Genomic DNA, 16,534 nt, shown 5'->3' with positions numbered 1-16,534 from the left:
GCGCTGAGTTCTCGTTCTCTTAAGTATGCAAATAAAAAAGTTTCACTAAAAGTTCGCGGTCACACGTCATCCAACAAAACTTCAACGCCCCCTCGAACTTTTCCTGTAACCCTTATTGTATTCTGAAACGCCCAAAGGGTACATACATTGATGTGACATCGCTTAACAGGATTTCAAGCAGGAGAATTAATATTTTCGTAATAACCGCTAGGTTGTGGGAGTGCATTATACTGGGATTGGTAGACCACTATACTAACACCACCATACTGCCTATTTCTGCCGTATTGCATTAATACGCACACTTCGTTGGAACTATCATTATTCAATACAATTAAGATTTAGATCTCACGACTCAATGAGAGTGGGATTCACGTTGTGAAGTCTATAGGCTCCACTAACGGCATTACTAAGTCAGCCGTGAATCTATTCGTAGGCCGTAACATTAATAAGTAAAACACAGTCCAATCACCTAGTTTCAATGAAGAAATGTCGTTGAAATTCGAGCGTACCATAGAGAAGAATTCTTTTTTTTTTCCCTACCTATGCCTATTGAGAGGCTATTTCAGCTTCGACCTAACATGTAGGTGAGCTCACGGGGCTTAAACCGGAAATGTTGCTAAAACTGGCCCTAACAAGAGCAATGCTTCGCAGAATCTACCACCGGATCGGAAACGCGACCCACTGAGAAGATCCGACGAGAAACTCAGTGGGCTAAAAATTCATAGCAGAGTTTTGAGGTACGTGGAAGGATAACTAAAAACGCACTGTACTATCTGTAAGCATTTTCAAATCTGTTGAATACTTCGCTGACCAGTAATCTCATATTAAAAAGACGATGAAAATATTACTTCCATCAGCAGTTTAACCAGTACTTTATAAGAAATCCGTTTTTTAAATTTCCGTCTCTAGTGTTAAGTGTTATTCGTTAAGGTGGTAAATATTGAAAATTTAAATATTAATAATATACAGCAATGAAAAAGGAACCAAATATTTTGAAATCTAATGTTAAAAATACGTAGGTTTATATAAAGGAAGAACCAGTTTTTGGTAAAGAAAACAATGTCATGTTCTTTATCGAAAACAAACATAATCTCAACAAATCTGTGACGTAAGAACAATTTCTAATATAAGTGCATAAAATTTGACGCAGGTACGATAGATAATATATGTTATATTATATATAAAGGCAATTATATTACACTATACCACCAGTTTATGTACTTAAATCATTTCGATAACATTTAAAGGAACTCAATGTAAATACTAAAAGTCGTTTCCAAACAAAGTATTTAACTGTGCACTCGCAAGAAGGCTTTTGGTTAAAGCGCTGCATAGTTTCCGAGCTTAACCTATTGTATTGTCGCCACAAAGATCGAATTCTACAGTTAAAATGCCAGTTTCAGTTCCTTAGTTACAAGAAAATATCTAAACTTGCTATTCATGTTTTGAATCTTCTAAGAACTTATAATGATCACGAGTCAGCTACAATCTAGTGATAAGACTATCAGACGTATTCTGCTGGCAACCGTGCAAACAAATTTGAAGGCAAGTCATCCATATCTTCGGATGCATTACATTGCTGCCTGCTTGAGTTATTAAAAAAAAAAGCAACGACTAATGAAAATACCATATTTATGGCTATCAAGAAAAAAATAGACAGACAATTGAGTCTATAACCTATAACACCAAATTTAGGTGATGTATTTTATCTTATTTCAAACAAACATTTATTATTTCATACTTGTTTTGGATTTTGCAGCAAATACCTATTTCTTCTGTGTTTAAAAATACCGTCTTTTTCGAGTGACTCATCTTCGTACAGTTACCTGGAAAGAAAGTAAGTCTAAATTTTTACAAATATAACTGTTGTTTTAAATCTATCTATTTATATATATAAAAATGAATTGTTGTTCGTTAGTCTCGCTAAAACTCGAGAACGGCTGGACCGATTTGGCTAATTTTGGTCTTGAATTATTTGTGGAAGTCCAGAGAAGGTTTAAAAGGCAGATATGAAATATGAAAATGCTCGGAATTAAATAAAAATAACAATTTTGTTTTTCCTTTAATGTGTCCGCCGTTGGACGGATTCCTTTTGTTTGTTTTAAGTTTATTTTATACAAAAGTTTAGGTCTTTTATTTATCGATTGAGGCACTACGAAGTCTGCCGGGTCAGCTAGTATACAATAAATTGCTCAATTGTTGAAGTGTTCCATTAGAAAATTTCTCTGTTCATCTAAAGCTATCGGTAGGTATACGATTGTGATATTTTTTCAAAGTTATAAAATGAAATTAATACAAATTCGTGTAGCATAAGTGTAAGGGTACTTTGTATTGGCAGGAGATGGGTAAGCGGCGCCCCGTGACAGGTTTCCCTCACCCTAATAAATCTGTCCGAAGGTTCCCGCTACAGGCCGCCACCCGGGGACTCCGGATCAATGATTCCTCTACGGTTATTCTCGACCTGAATACACTTTCATGGTATCGTTCGGTTTTGAAGTTATCCTTGTATAAATACGTAAAAGAATGTTCTTGTTAATGCTACTATTTTAATACTTCTTTCAGGTTTATTTCTTTTGAATTCATCAACGTCATGATCTTCTCTGTGTTTGAATATTCTACTGCAGCAAGCCTTTCTATAACTTTGTTCCTAGTCTTCTTAAAGGCTTCAAACATACGCAGAGAGATGAGGAGAGTTCGAGCAAACTAACACAGACACAACCTCACTGAGTTTGTGGCCAGATCTTTTTTTATTTATTGCTTAGACGAGTGGACGCTCACGGCCCACCCACCTGGTGTTAAGTGGTTACCGGAGCCCATAGACATCTACAACCCACCTTGAGATATGAGTTCTGAGGTCTCAGTATAGTTATAACGGCTGCCCCACCCTTCCAAGAGAAACACATTACTGCTTCACGGCAGAAAGAGGCGGGGTGGTGGTTCCTACCCGTGCGGACTCACAAGAGGTCCTACAACCAGTAATTGCGCAAATTATAATTATTCGGGTTTGATTGTTTATTACACGATGCTATTTCTTCACAGTGGAAGTCAATCGTGAACACTTGTTAGGAACGTATTTCATTAGAAAATTGGTACCCACCTGCCAGAATCGACCACCGACACAGTCATATCGCTCGACACGAATGCACCAGACGTCTTATCTCTTAGGCCACGATGACTTCGAACCTTCCCACTGGGTCGCGATTCTGATCTCTGCGTAGGACTGCTCTTGCTAGGGCTGCTTCTGAGGTTGAACCCGTGAGCAAACCTACCCATACGCGAGTAGCTGATATAGCCCCTTAGGCCAACAGCGAATAGTAAGGGAACACTTTTTTACAGATGAGTGGGCCATTAACGATATATTCCCCCCTCCCTCCTGGGGTTAAGCTGCTATTGGAACCCATCACAACGTAAATGCCGACACCCACCTTCAAACACAAGTCTACATTTTGATGACCTTTTTTTTTACTTAAGGGCTAGTCTATCCTCCGTTCCGGAACACACGAATACCTCACGGCATTAATAAACAGGAAAGTCTCACCAAGCCATGAAGGCTCACAGGCTCACGGGTTGATTATATCGTACAGTAGCCATTCACATCCCTCTATATGCTAAAGAGATGTCGTAAATGAACCAATCATTTCGCACATACTCATACACAGAAGCTCTAAAAATCTATTTTAAAATATCACAAATTATAATCTTCGAACCGACACAAAAGCTTTTCAAAGTTCTTTTAAAATCAACGGTGCAACACAACATGTTTATTTATTAAAAATAGGGGGTAAGACCAAGAAACAAAGGCCTCTTAAGGCTAGTGACGTGTAATCAAGCTTCTTTTGTGCTGGACTTAGCCGTTCCTTTTTAATTTTCCGGAACCACAATGTAAACTTAAGAATTTCCGTCCTGGAAATTTTTGTGACATTTGTTTGAAGCTCGCACATTTTACATGTCCAGATTTTGACATGTGAGCGTGTTTTATCTTTTCAAAGGCGTGATCATAGTTGATGGTAAGCAGTGGTTTAGCTTCTTGCACTGGTTGAACAAAAGCTCGACAAAAAAAAAAATTTGGTCTCAATTTCACCCTATCAGTTTCTTAGTTCTAAATCCTTACAATAGAGACTAGTTTGGATTGACACATTCACATAAGATGTTATACGGTGTCACATATGTGTATCTATATATTAATACGTGAAGCAAAAAATTTGTATCCCTTTTTAGGAAAATTGCGTGCACGGAGGAGTATGACATTTCCCTCACTTATAGACAATATATAGAGAAGCAGTGCAGTGTTAATATTTTTTTTAATTATGCATAAAATCTACATTAAATCAATAAAATTAAATCAATTAAAAAAAATATTACACACACTACCATGTATTTGACACACACACGCATGCATACTATTTGTTTATTATCAAACTTTTCTTATTGCTTGGCTGTGGTCAAATTGAGAATAAATTAAATATTGTTTGGCTTCATTAATATTTGTCTTAATTGTATTTGCCTTTGACAATAGAATCATAATAGTGTACAAACTTATAATTTCAATTAATTATAATCGAATTTCGACTAGTGGGGAACCACTACTTTGTATTTAAAATGGAAAGAGTTTATCTTTATTCCGCTTAATACTCATGAACTGACGTGCGTTGTTTTCAGACAATGGGACGCATTAGCAGATCACATGAAAACGTACGTACACGGGCAACGTAAACACAAATCCTATCTTCCTTGGAATGTTCATCTAACCGAGCTATATTATTACCTGATACATTTTCCCTCGAATAGAAAAACACCCTTTAATTTTACTCACACAACGGCCCGCTCTAAATCTGAAACGTCCTTAGTACCAAAGTACTCAAACAACTTTGAATCTTATCTCTCTAACTTTAAAAGATAATTTCAAATGCAGCTTACGGAAAAAGCGTGATATGTACTCGGTACTTGAGAAGACATTGCTTTGAAAATTCAATGCAGACCATACACAGTCTTCCCTTTTATTCCCTCCTCTGATTATTCATACATGCTTGTAGTACAAAAATGACAAACATGAAAAATTCAACGTTAAAACTACACATTTACAAATATTTATTACTAAAAATATAATTCTAAGAGAACTACACGCTAAAGATATGAAAATGAATCAAATTATGAGATAATATGACAATTGAATACACACTTACATTTTTGCTCATATTTTTTTCGACGACATAGTAATTTGTTTTTAGTAATTAATTACTTATGTGTAATACTTATATTATAAATATTTTAGTGATCGAATTTCATGTGTGCGCGAAACAAAGAAGGATGTGTGAATATTTCAAATTAGTTCGCGCGTTGAAATCTTTCCTACGTACAGGTATAAAATAAATTATGCATTATATTTATAAGGGCAGTGCAAAGGACTTCACAGAAGTCTAATCGAGCCCTTTGATGTATTTTCACAACTATTATGCTTCGTCCAAGATCGTTTTTGTTACGAATAACATTGCTATCTTTGGTCATTTTTTGGGAGTTCTGCCTGAATTATATTTCTTCCAGTGCACAGAAGCGTTATTTATTTGATATCGAATGATATCGATTACAAGTTATTGTATTATTTAATTATTGAACAATCATTGAAAACTGTACATAAGATTGCACTCTGGAAATACTTGAAGACCATCTATTTATAATTATTCAAACTATATTTTAGCTTCTAGCTCATTAAATATACTACGATGTGATCTGTTCTAATAGATTTTATTAAGGTCCAAAATTAGTGCCCAACATAATGGACATTAACAAAATTTCGAATACCAATAATAGAGTAGGTAGCGTAAATAATAAATGTACATATATATTTTGACTTATCGCTAATTTGACAATTGTAATAATATTTGATCCGAATCTGTGACATGAAACTTATAGAAAATACTTCTCTTAAATAATTTTATTTATTTTGATAAGATTTTCAAAATATTAACTGTAATTTTTTTTAATTTCAATTTACTCTCTGTTCGCCAGTAAAAATTTATTTTCATTAATATTAAAACCGAATATCAGAAAAAAACCTCGAGTAGAAACGCCACAGCAAAAATACACAGTAGGCTGTCATCATGCTCACTCTAACCGGCGCCATCTAGGCGGGCTTCGGATAGCCTGCCGACCGAGAGGGCTGGTGGTCGTGGCGCCGACGACCGCCAGTCCGGCGTCCTGAGGGGGAGGGTGATGGGAGAGATGTGCTCCGCACTAAACGCTTCACTTTCCCCCCTTTGCCTCTTCATGAGTTCTGTCTCATGCGAGGTTTGGACGTTGGTTGTTGAGCGACAGGAGGTTTTAGTCAGTTCGACTCTGACATGCTCCGCCCTCTATCCCCAGTGGAGGGCGGAAGTCCGGCGATTTCCTCCTGACCAAAAAAAAAAAAAAAAAAAGGCTGTCATCATGGCCTAAAGGATAAGGCGTCCGGTACATTCGTATGTAGCGATGCACCGGTGTTCGAATCCCGCCGGCGGGTACCAGTTTTTCTAATGAAATACGTACTTAACAAATGTTCACGATTGACTTCCACGATGAAGGAATAACATAGTGTAATAAAAATCAAATCCGCAAAATTATAATTTGCGTAATTACAGGTGGAAGAACATCTTGGGAGTCCGCACGGGTAGGTACCATCACCCTACTTATTTCTGCCGTGAAGCAGTAATGCGTTTCGGTTTGAAGGACGAGGTAGCCGTTGTACTGTTAAAAGGGAAACCTTACAACTCATGTTTTTTTTTTTTTTTTTTTTTATTGCCTTTGTAGGCAGACGAGCGCACGGCCCACCCGATGGTAAGTGGTTACCGTCGCCCATGGACTTCAGCAATGCCAGGAGCAGAGCCAAGCCGCTGCCTACTACTTAATACTCTCCACAAGCCTCGTTTGAAGAAGGACATGTCATAGCGTTCGGGAAACACCGTGGAGGGGAGCTCATTCGATAGCCGGATGGTACGTGGCAAAAAAGACCTCTGGAAACGCACTGTGGATGACCGCAGTGGCTCCAGGTAGTATGGATGAACTCTACTCCGGTGGCGGGCGGTGCGATGGTAAAAACGAGACGTTGATATCATCTCGAACAATTTCTCAGAGCACTCCCCATGGAACATGCGGTACAAAATACAGAGGGACCCGAAGTCCCTCCGCAGACCCAGAGGCTCCAAGCGATGTCATGTCTCAAGGTGGGTGACGGCATTTATGAGCCCGGCAACCACTTAACACCAGGTGGGTCGTGAGCACGTCCATCTATCTATGCAATAATAATAAAAACATCGACAAACTCATATTATGAACATGTCGTTCAAATCGCAAAGCGTTAGTGCCTGTAATTTAACTCTTCGTAACGAAATTAAACTCTTCTGTTAACACGCAATGTAAATTTTAATATTAATTGAATGAAATACGTACTCAACAAATGTTCACGATTGATTTCCACGGTGAAGCAATAACATCGTGTAATAAAAATGAAACCCGCAAAATTATAATTTGCGTAATTACTGGTGGTAGGACTTCTTGTGAGTCCGCGCGGGTGGATACCACCACCCTGCCTATTTCTGCCGTGGAGCAGTAATGAGTTTCGGTTTGAAGGGTGGGGCAGCTGTTGTAACTATACTGAGACCTTAGAACTTGTATCTCAAGGTGGGTGGCGCATTTACGTTGTAGATGTATATGGGCTCCAGTAACCACTTAACACCAGGTGGGCTGTGAGCTCGTCCACCCACCTAAGCAATAAAAAAAAAAAAAAAAAAATTACTCTACATATAGTTTCTGCGGAAGATTGGCTTCTGAGTTCGAAGTAAATAAAAAGTTGCCACACATTTTGTTGAGAGTGAAAAGTCAAGTACTCATCACTCACCATCAGCTGGAACGTATGCCCGTCTGCCTAAAAGGGCAATAAATAAAAAAGCACGTGTCTCGAGATCCTCGTGACATTATTGAGCAAAGTTTAGCTTCTTTCACAATAACCGAGCTTTTGAATCGAATGAAATGTACAAATGCGATCTTACAAATGCTTTCTAAAGAAGCTTTAGGTTTCGCCACAATAGAAAGTTTTCCTAATTAACTTTTCAACTCAAGGCATATCGAGGTACTTAAATTTTCTACTTAGACGTAATGAACAAAGACAAAGGCAGGTAGTCGTGGGGGACGATCTGGGGAGGGGGGGACGTATGCACCATACGTACAACGATATGCATCACTGCAGTCGCGGAGCTGCATTCCTTGTGATGGCGAACGAGGACTTAATATGGATAGGACTTTAAATTATTTTTAGTAGCCCGCATCTTCGCCAGGTCAAGGGAAATTGTCGAATAACTTTTCTAAAGTGTCATGTAATCTTTCTATAGACAATGAAACGATTTCGCGTGGATATGTTTTTCGGGATAAAAGGAAGCATAATATATCAGACATCTGACCTAAAGCTATCACTTTAAAAAAAGTCTTATCAGTTGCTGAGTCATGTTGCTTTTCTTCGACATGAAAGAAGGACAAATAAACAAACAAACTCACCGTCATTCTTATAATATTACTATGAATTAACAACATCTATCTAAAAGCATCTATGAATAAAACTGCTATTATCCTAATTCATTTATTAAGTAAATGTGCTCGGCGGTTTTATAAGCTTTAAATTAATCCAGAAAAAACGAAATACGGTTAATATTTTTTCCGAAATACAGAGTATCTCAATGTCTCTGATTTATATATTATATTCAAAATTCAAAATTCAAAATCATTTATTTCACCTTAGATGTCAGTATGACACACTTGTTGAATGTCAAAATATAAATAACAATGTTAACTCTACCACCGGTTCCAAAAAAAGCCACAGTCCTGAGAAGAACCGGCGAGACAAACACAGCTGGCTTTTTTTTTGTTTTTTCTCAAAAAAATTTTTTTTTTTAAATAAATAAAAATATTTACAATAAAGGAAAAAACAAGTCAAAAAATACAATCAAAAAAAAATTAATAATAATGAAAAATGAATATGTGTATACTATAATATAGCGGCGTTGACTAGTTCATGTATTCTCTATGACAATAAGTAACCTAGTATCTTTGCGCGATTGAATAACAAACATAAAAACTTACACATTTATAATATTAGTATCGATATGATCTAGAATAAGGTACTTCCATCCGTAACATTTGTAAAGTGCTTATAAGCACTTACCATTTGATGCATCTGAGCAGTGAATAGTTGCGGAACATTATAGGCAGAATTCCTGAAAACATTAACTCATTATAGCTGTTCTGTGTGCACTCTTAGGGTGGTTTGCTTAATGTAGATTTTCATTAGTTTAAATTTAGTAGAACCAGTTGTTTCAGACTTAATCGAGCCTTCAGTTAGAGACGTAGTTTGATTTTTATTTTTAATATTAAATTTTTTTATTGCCCGTGTAGGCAGACGACCATACGGCCCACCTGATGGTGAGTGGTTACCGTCGCCCATGGACTTCAGCAATGCCAGGGGCAGAACCAAGCGGCTGCCTACCGTTAAGCAGATATACCGTTTGTTGTTGCATCAGATTCTGTTGAAAACGTTAAGTTATATTCATGTATTTTTGGGAGCTTTATTGGCCCACTATTAAAAGACTGTCAGAAAGTGTTATTCAAATTATGATCTTAATATCTTAATATTTTGTGAGTTAGATTTTTTCAGTCTTATTTTGAAATATTTATATAACAATAATAATTCATTATGAAAATAAAACAATTTTTTTTATTTATTTAAATTTTATATTCTGAAGTATCACACTGAGTCTAGCAAAATAATTGTTCCCATAATACAATTTACTGAAATTTTAATAATCATTAAACTACACGTTTAAAAATAAACCATTACATATTTGAATTAATTTATTAAAGGCTATCCACAGTATACGTACGAGCGTGCGCCAGTTCAACTCTCTTAGTTATAGTCCGGCCGCTCTCTAATTTACTTGGCCGCCGCCCTGGACCCCGATCCACAATAACAACGTTCAACGGTGCACACTTTACATCGTATTCACTTTACGCCTCACAATAATAAATATCGAAGAATATCCTGCAAGGTCAACGAACTGACGATGGCTTAAGAAATTTTCCGAACTTTTCGATTTTGTCAGCGCGTTTCGTTCAGTTTTCTAGATGCGTCTTTTTTAATACGCTTTTATTAGCTACATACGTATGTATGTTAGTATGTAACGGAATCTTTGAACATGATTTTGACCCCCTTCAAAACGTCGGATTAATTCGAAATTTGGTATACTTATTAAGGACCGATGACAGTTCAATATTAAAAAATAGAAAATAAATTTTAATAAATTTGAATTATGATATAGTGTAAGAAAATATGATTTTATTGTAAAAAAAAGCGCGGTGTGCTTTTCAGGATATAATCAAAATAACCCTTCTACTCATATCTGTTCATAAAATATTTATAACTACTGATACCATGCACCCCACGCTTTTTTTACAATAAAATTATTTTTTCTCACACTATTTTTAATTCAAATTTATTTTCTATTTTTTAGTTGGATTTTTTATAAAAGCGTATTTTATTAGTTTTTATAAACTATTATTTATTAAGTCTCAAAAACAAAACAATCCTGTAAACCAAATTTGGAACTACATCAAAATTTAAATCATTAAATCGACAATTTTAAATTAAGTATCATAACTACAACAATCTTATGTCTAATTGCTATTTGAATAGAAACAATAAAATAATGTGCAATCAAATAATTAATTCCAGAGTAAAAAACAATTAGGCGGTATTACTGGCCCGTCAGTCACCGGTCGGAAAGCCATATCGCGACCCACTCCAAATTGTGATTAAACTAACCTAATACACACAATAACAGGTCACGCGTTTCCTTACAACAAAACAGAAACCACGTAACTCTATTCCGATAAAAAAACAATCATAGACTCTAAACGTACTATACAAAGATACAAAATAGTCTAAATGCCTCACATGAAACTCAGTACGCTTGTGTGCACTGTGAAAGCTATGTTTCATGGTGGTGTACACAATATCATATTGTTGTAGATGTACACATGTCTACTATCGTCTGTGTGAATCTAATCCGTGAGAGATCTATACAAGTCAAGCGATTAGAGACTTTAACGTGAATAATTTAAAGGCCATCTGTATCATTCGAGGTACGAGTGTGTGTGCACTCAAGCGAAGTATTGAAAAATGCGAACCGTGAATTATCATGTTTGAGCGGTCACTTTGACAGTTTTTTTTTTTTATGTACATATTATATTATTTTAGTTTAGCATAAAAATGTTAGTTATCATTTATAATTTTTTAGGTCTAGATCTTAATTTAAATTCATTTGTAAATAATTATTTCAGCCGTAGTCTTCATTTAAAACCATTATGATTTTTCGTAAAGAGGTATAACTAAAATTCAAAGGTAAGAAAAAAAATCTGACCATTAAAAATAGAGTTTTAATAATAAAATCGATATTCTCGTCAACCGGAAAACGTATCAATTACTAAATTGAATTAAAATGAAACGGTACGGGCCGTAAGCCGCGCGGCCGCACACAGACACTGCCAACGATCACGGCGCATCGCATTAGCTACTGACAGCTCGCGTACGTGTGTATACCACGCTCGTTACGTTTACGTGACGCTTACACACTAATACAATGTAACACATGCTACGAATGCAATCGAAACTAACCCTTAACACTGGAGGATAAAGTTTCCGAGGCCATATTCATAATGTTGTTGGTTTATAGCGTGCTCCCGCCACCTCATCGGGTGGCGAAGTCCGGCAACGTCGCACCCGAATAATAGTGACATTCAGTCATGGAGTTAATAAGTACCATTCAGTTCACAGATTTCACGAATCGGAACATGTAGCGACATCTAGTTGTGGCCAAGGAACTAAAAGTTCGGGCATCAGAGCGAGATAGATGCATTTGACAATATCACTTTCATGGTCTCGTACTTAAAGCTAAGCGGTTTTGTGTACTGTTTGTTTGTGTCTGTAAACAGCGAGCCGTCGAGGTGTACCGCGCATGAATGAAATGGATGACCGCGAGACGAAGACAGCTTTATACGTTTATCGGTTGAGTGGGCGAGATAACGGCGAAGCGCGAAGCGTGCAGAACACATCGTTTATCAGATTACATGCGAAGTATCGCGAGCGTGGCGATGTTTTGACACGCGATAATCACGAGATAATGCGGGCGATCTCGGCGGCATTTAGGTTTATATTGGCTTTTTATAGCGGCAAGTTGAATGTTGTTGAATATTGCGGACGGATGATTCTGCCAACCGTTCTTAAAATAATTACAACTGTGACGTAGTACACTAGTGACGAAGTAAATTAATGTCATACTGACTTTTGTATTTTTATTTGTTTTCTACAGCTGCCTGTAATTTATTTTTAATTCGAACCATAAACAGGCTCTTTTGTACTGCTGTCATCGAAAAGGTGTATAAATATTTAACATCTGCTGAAAGTTCAAATTTCAGCATTTGAAAGTTTTATATTTTATGCATTATCCAATTTTTATTAAAACACTATCAATTATTTTCATAATTGTGTATAATACTTTAATTTATAACGTTTGTTACGCATTAATCAATTTACAACAATAAATTTTAAATCGAACCACGAAATCTTTTAGTTCAAAACATCTACAAATATTTTATAAAAGCAGATAGCTAGTTACTAGAAATTCTGGTGTTATTGCATCTATGAAACACCCTATCCCCAAACCAGTTTGAGGCAGTCTGCCAAACGAATAGAGTATGAAAACATTATTAAGTTACCGAAATAGCTAATGAAATATGAATGCTCAAACATTTTGAGACAACTAGCGACATCTCGTACCGAGTAGCACTACCTAATTCAAATATTTTTGGCAAGTTCGAAATACCAAAATATAAGAACGGTAATGAAATGTGTAAAGTATCAAAAAATATTGTGAAGCTACAATTGTCGATTTCGTTATACTGGTAGTGTAAATTAAATTTAACTTTTATTCGAAGCGCTATTTTTTATATAACATAAACAACAGTAATCGTAAATAGTGAGCAAGGTGTGTGCATTCTAAATTCCTTCACCAAGCGTTATTTCTGGAGAGGCGATGTTTATCTTATGGCAAGCGTTAACTCGTGTTATTCGAGTATCCGATTTGCTTTCTTTAATTTCAGTAATACTATATACGAATGATGTTCTATTAGAATTTTAATCGTATGAAACACACGCAGAGTTGGCTCTGTGTTTGTTTTCTTTTTTAATCAAGAGAATATTTTTGTTTGTTCTACAAACACGTTTAATTAAAAGTTAATGTATTGCATCTGTTGATAAGCTGGAATTTACTAGATCTAACAAATTTAATTTAATAGAATGTTACGGACATTGTTCGGAGAATTACAAAATAATAGTTAGTCTAATTACTTCATTTGTATGTTTGATTCGCAAATAGCCACATACAAAGCAAAAAAATACAAGTATGCACTACGTTAGCACAACATTGAACAGACTGTTAGTGCCATCTGTATTCATAATGTTGAACTACTTTAACTTTTCTTGTCAAAACATGATCGTTATATTAAAAATATTATCATAATGTCAAAACGATTATTTAATTTGTACATGTACATATTTAGTTTTAGTCAAACTTTATAAGAAAAAAGGGTTTATTTATCAAGAAGATTGTTTTGTGAAGTAAAGTTAAAGAGGCGATACTTTCTTTGCTTGTGATTGTGTAAAATTAATTCACATTTAACATTATTGTCTTTATTTGAAAATAAACAACTTGTATGTATGTATAAATAAAACCTATTGCTCGAAACAAAAAAAACCTATACGCGATCATGATATCATTAAAATACTCAAATCCAATTCTTATTGTTTAAATAAAAATAACACCTAGTTGCACTAACATAGATGTGCAGTAACAATTAATTTTTTTTTCCTACTTATGCTGATAGCAACGTGTTCGATGAGGACTGTGACCAGATCAATTCATATGTCGCATAGTAACAAATTCAAATTTACAATACAGAAGACTTTATCACCTTACGGAACAAAAACATTATATTATCGAACACAAACGATGTCTTCATTTAGGAAAGATACACGCTTCGAATCAAATAAAAAAATATTATTATTTAGTAGTCACGTACGCTGATCGCAAGCTATAAGCTAATTATCTTCACTTATCTCAATCTTTACACAAGATAACAGTTTTGTATCTGTTTGCCTCGGAGCGTCACGTACTCGACGTGCTTATAATTAATTTCACTAGCCCACCCAAAACTTTATCCGTAAAAAATACCACATTTGTTTTTTTTTTCTGGGAATAAAACGTAATTATCTGTACGGTCTATTAATTGAATGTGATTCTAGATCGCTTGTTCACTGATGCATTTAACATGTTTTGATGATAGCAACCACAAAGGATATGTTAGGTTAATACGTAGTGTCGACCTAAAATACAACTAAGGGTAATAAGAATTGGCAGCAAAGCTCTGTGTATTGCAATGTGCTTAGTGCGAGCTTTTAACGTTTTCTATAGCATAGGTATAAGTTAACTCAAATTTGTATGCAGTTGGAACAGCGCCCCTAGCGGCAAACGTGAGCAAACGTTCCAACTCCATACAAATTTGAGTTAACTTTTACGCTATCCAGAACGTAAAAAAACTTGCTTGAGTAGTCACTGAAATTTAGTGTTACTGCTACGAAGCAGTCAAGCGTTCCATTTTGATGGGTGGAAGAGCCATTATTCAATCCAATTGAGACTACGCCTCATGTCTGTCAAACTGAGTTGCAGCTTTCGAGTCGTGATGTCTATGGACTTCGGTATCCACTTGGCACCAGGTGAATCATCTATGTAAGCAAAAGAAGAACTCCAAAATGACATACAATGCTTTTGTTTGTACGTGTTAATTAATTGAAAAAAAAAAAAACGAAGTAATTAGGTTATTAGAGTACTCAATCAGTTTGTATTCATGATAATCGATAAAAACAAAACGTACATCAAAATGATTCGTAGATGAAGCAATCGCGCCACCCACTAGTCGAAATTCCGAAAAACGTAAGTATGTATATGCAGTAAAGGAATTGAGGTGAGGAGTGATGTTATTATTACAGCGAATAGGAGCACGCCCGCCGACCTAGATCGACATTTCGTTACTGTTTTTCGATATTCCGCGGAGATTTATTATAGTACACATAAAATCTTACGTACGACAGATCGTTGCGCGGTCCGATCAAAGCTTCGGACTATCTGAGCCATTTGGGTGGTCTGCGATGAGATTGTTCAAATGAAACTGGAATCGTTCGTAATATTTTAGTTGCTTCTTTATACATAGAACATTGCGACAGACGTCTGCGCGTAACTATGCGTCTTAGTCGCTCTTGTTACGTTTCTTTGTTGTCGAGACTAGTGAGGGTTTCGGATTGTTTATTGAATGAAATATAATAAAATTATTACATGTATGGCGACGTCAGTGTCGGACCGTCTGCAGACAAAGTTACTGCCAGCGATGCCAATAGCGATTAGCAGAACTGACGTAGGTACATGAGATCAATAACAGAGCAGACAATTTTGATGTAAGATCGCTCTGAGGTGAATTAAAATACAATCTACTGAATATGTTACCATTAACAAACCTCTCCGATATGAACGTCTTTGTTGAAGTTGATGAAATTTATTTTTTCAACAAAACATTTTTAGGCAGTGAAGCTGTGAAACAATTTCACGTGACGTCGTGTTCACATTATTCGCTTAGATTCCCAAATACAGACAGTTCCGAAGTCGACCCGCCGAGGGAGCATTGAAAAATTGTAAAACACACCTCAGGCATTGTGGTGTGAATAAATTATAAGCGCGCACAAGTTTTCACTGACCAGCTCACCGTGGCCTGCCTACCCGCTCGCTCTGTTGCAAGTATTATCACTGGCACAGGAAAGTCAGGGATTTACGTGAGATCTGAATAAACTGGCCACTGTCGACCCACTTACGCCTCTAGTCTCGATACTGTTGTGCCAGATCTCTACTAGGTTAACGGAACCCTGGTTCTAGGATTATTAACTTTGCTTAATGGAAATATACGTCGGTAAATGTCTACCTATACGTATTGCGTGTTTCGTGTCTTTTATTTTCTTTCGTCGAGACTAAAGTCTGCGTTTCCACCTTGTTTTGACATAAATAACGCAACATTGTACTGAACGTATGTATTGTAATCAGTAATCGAAGAAATGTCGTGAACTATAAGTATATTCGGGAGATACACAGAAAAAAAGGCCTTTTAAGGGTGATGTATATCAAGAAATAATTATTAACAGAATTATTAGCGGATTTTCTGTCTGTTTGTCTATGCACTTGGGTCCATAGTTTCATCGTTCGATGGCCAATCTGCATGGAATTTCCCAGTAAGATTAGAAGAATGAAGGTAATCACGGAAATGAAATTTTCCTAGGAACTGTTACTATCAGCTAGTAGTGGTACAGTACCCGCCGATAAACATTGCATATCGGCTTTTAGAAAGAGACAATCGACTG

At 36.1% G+C, this 16,534-nt stretch overlaps 1 long non-coding RNA gene across 1 annotated transcript; it reads right to left on the bottom strand.

The window, feature by feature from the left end:
- Positions 1–1,690: 1,690 nt before the first annotated feature.
- On the bottom strand, positions 1,691–12,409 carry LOC110384842 (uncharacterized). Its single transcript, XR_002430221.3, has 3 exons — positions 11,693–12,409; positions 9,188–9,239; positions 1,691–1,826 (listed from the first exon to the last, which is right to left on the bottom strand). It is a non-coding gene; the product is annotated as an uncharacterized LOC110384842 (long non-coding RNA).
- Positions 12,410–16,534: the final 4,125 nt, after the last annotated feature.

This window comes from Bombyx mori, chromosome 9, assembly GCF_030269925.1.
Source record: "Bombyx mori chromosome 9, ASM3026992v2".
NCBI classification, from domain to species: domain Eukaryota; kingdom Metazoa; phylum Arthropoda; class Insecta; order Lepidoptera; family Bombycidae; genus Bombyx; species Bombyx mori.
The sequence above is the reverse complement of the archived record's forward strand: the minus strand, read 5'-3'. Positions and strand labels throughout refer to the sequence as shown.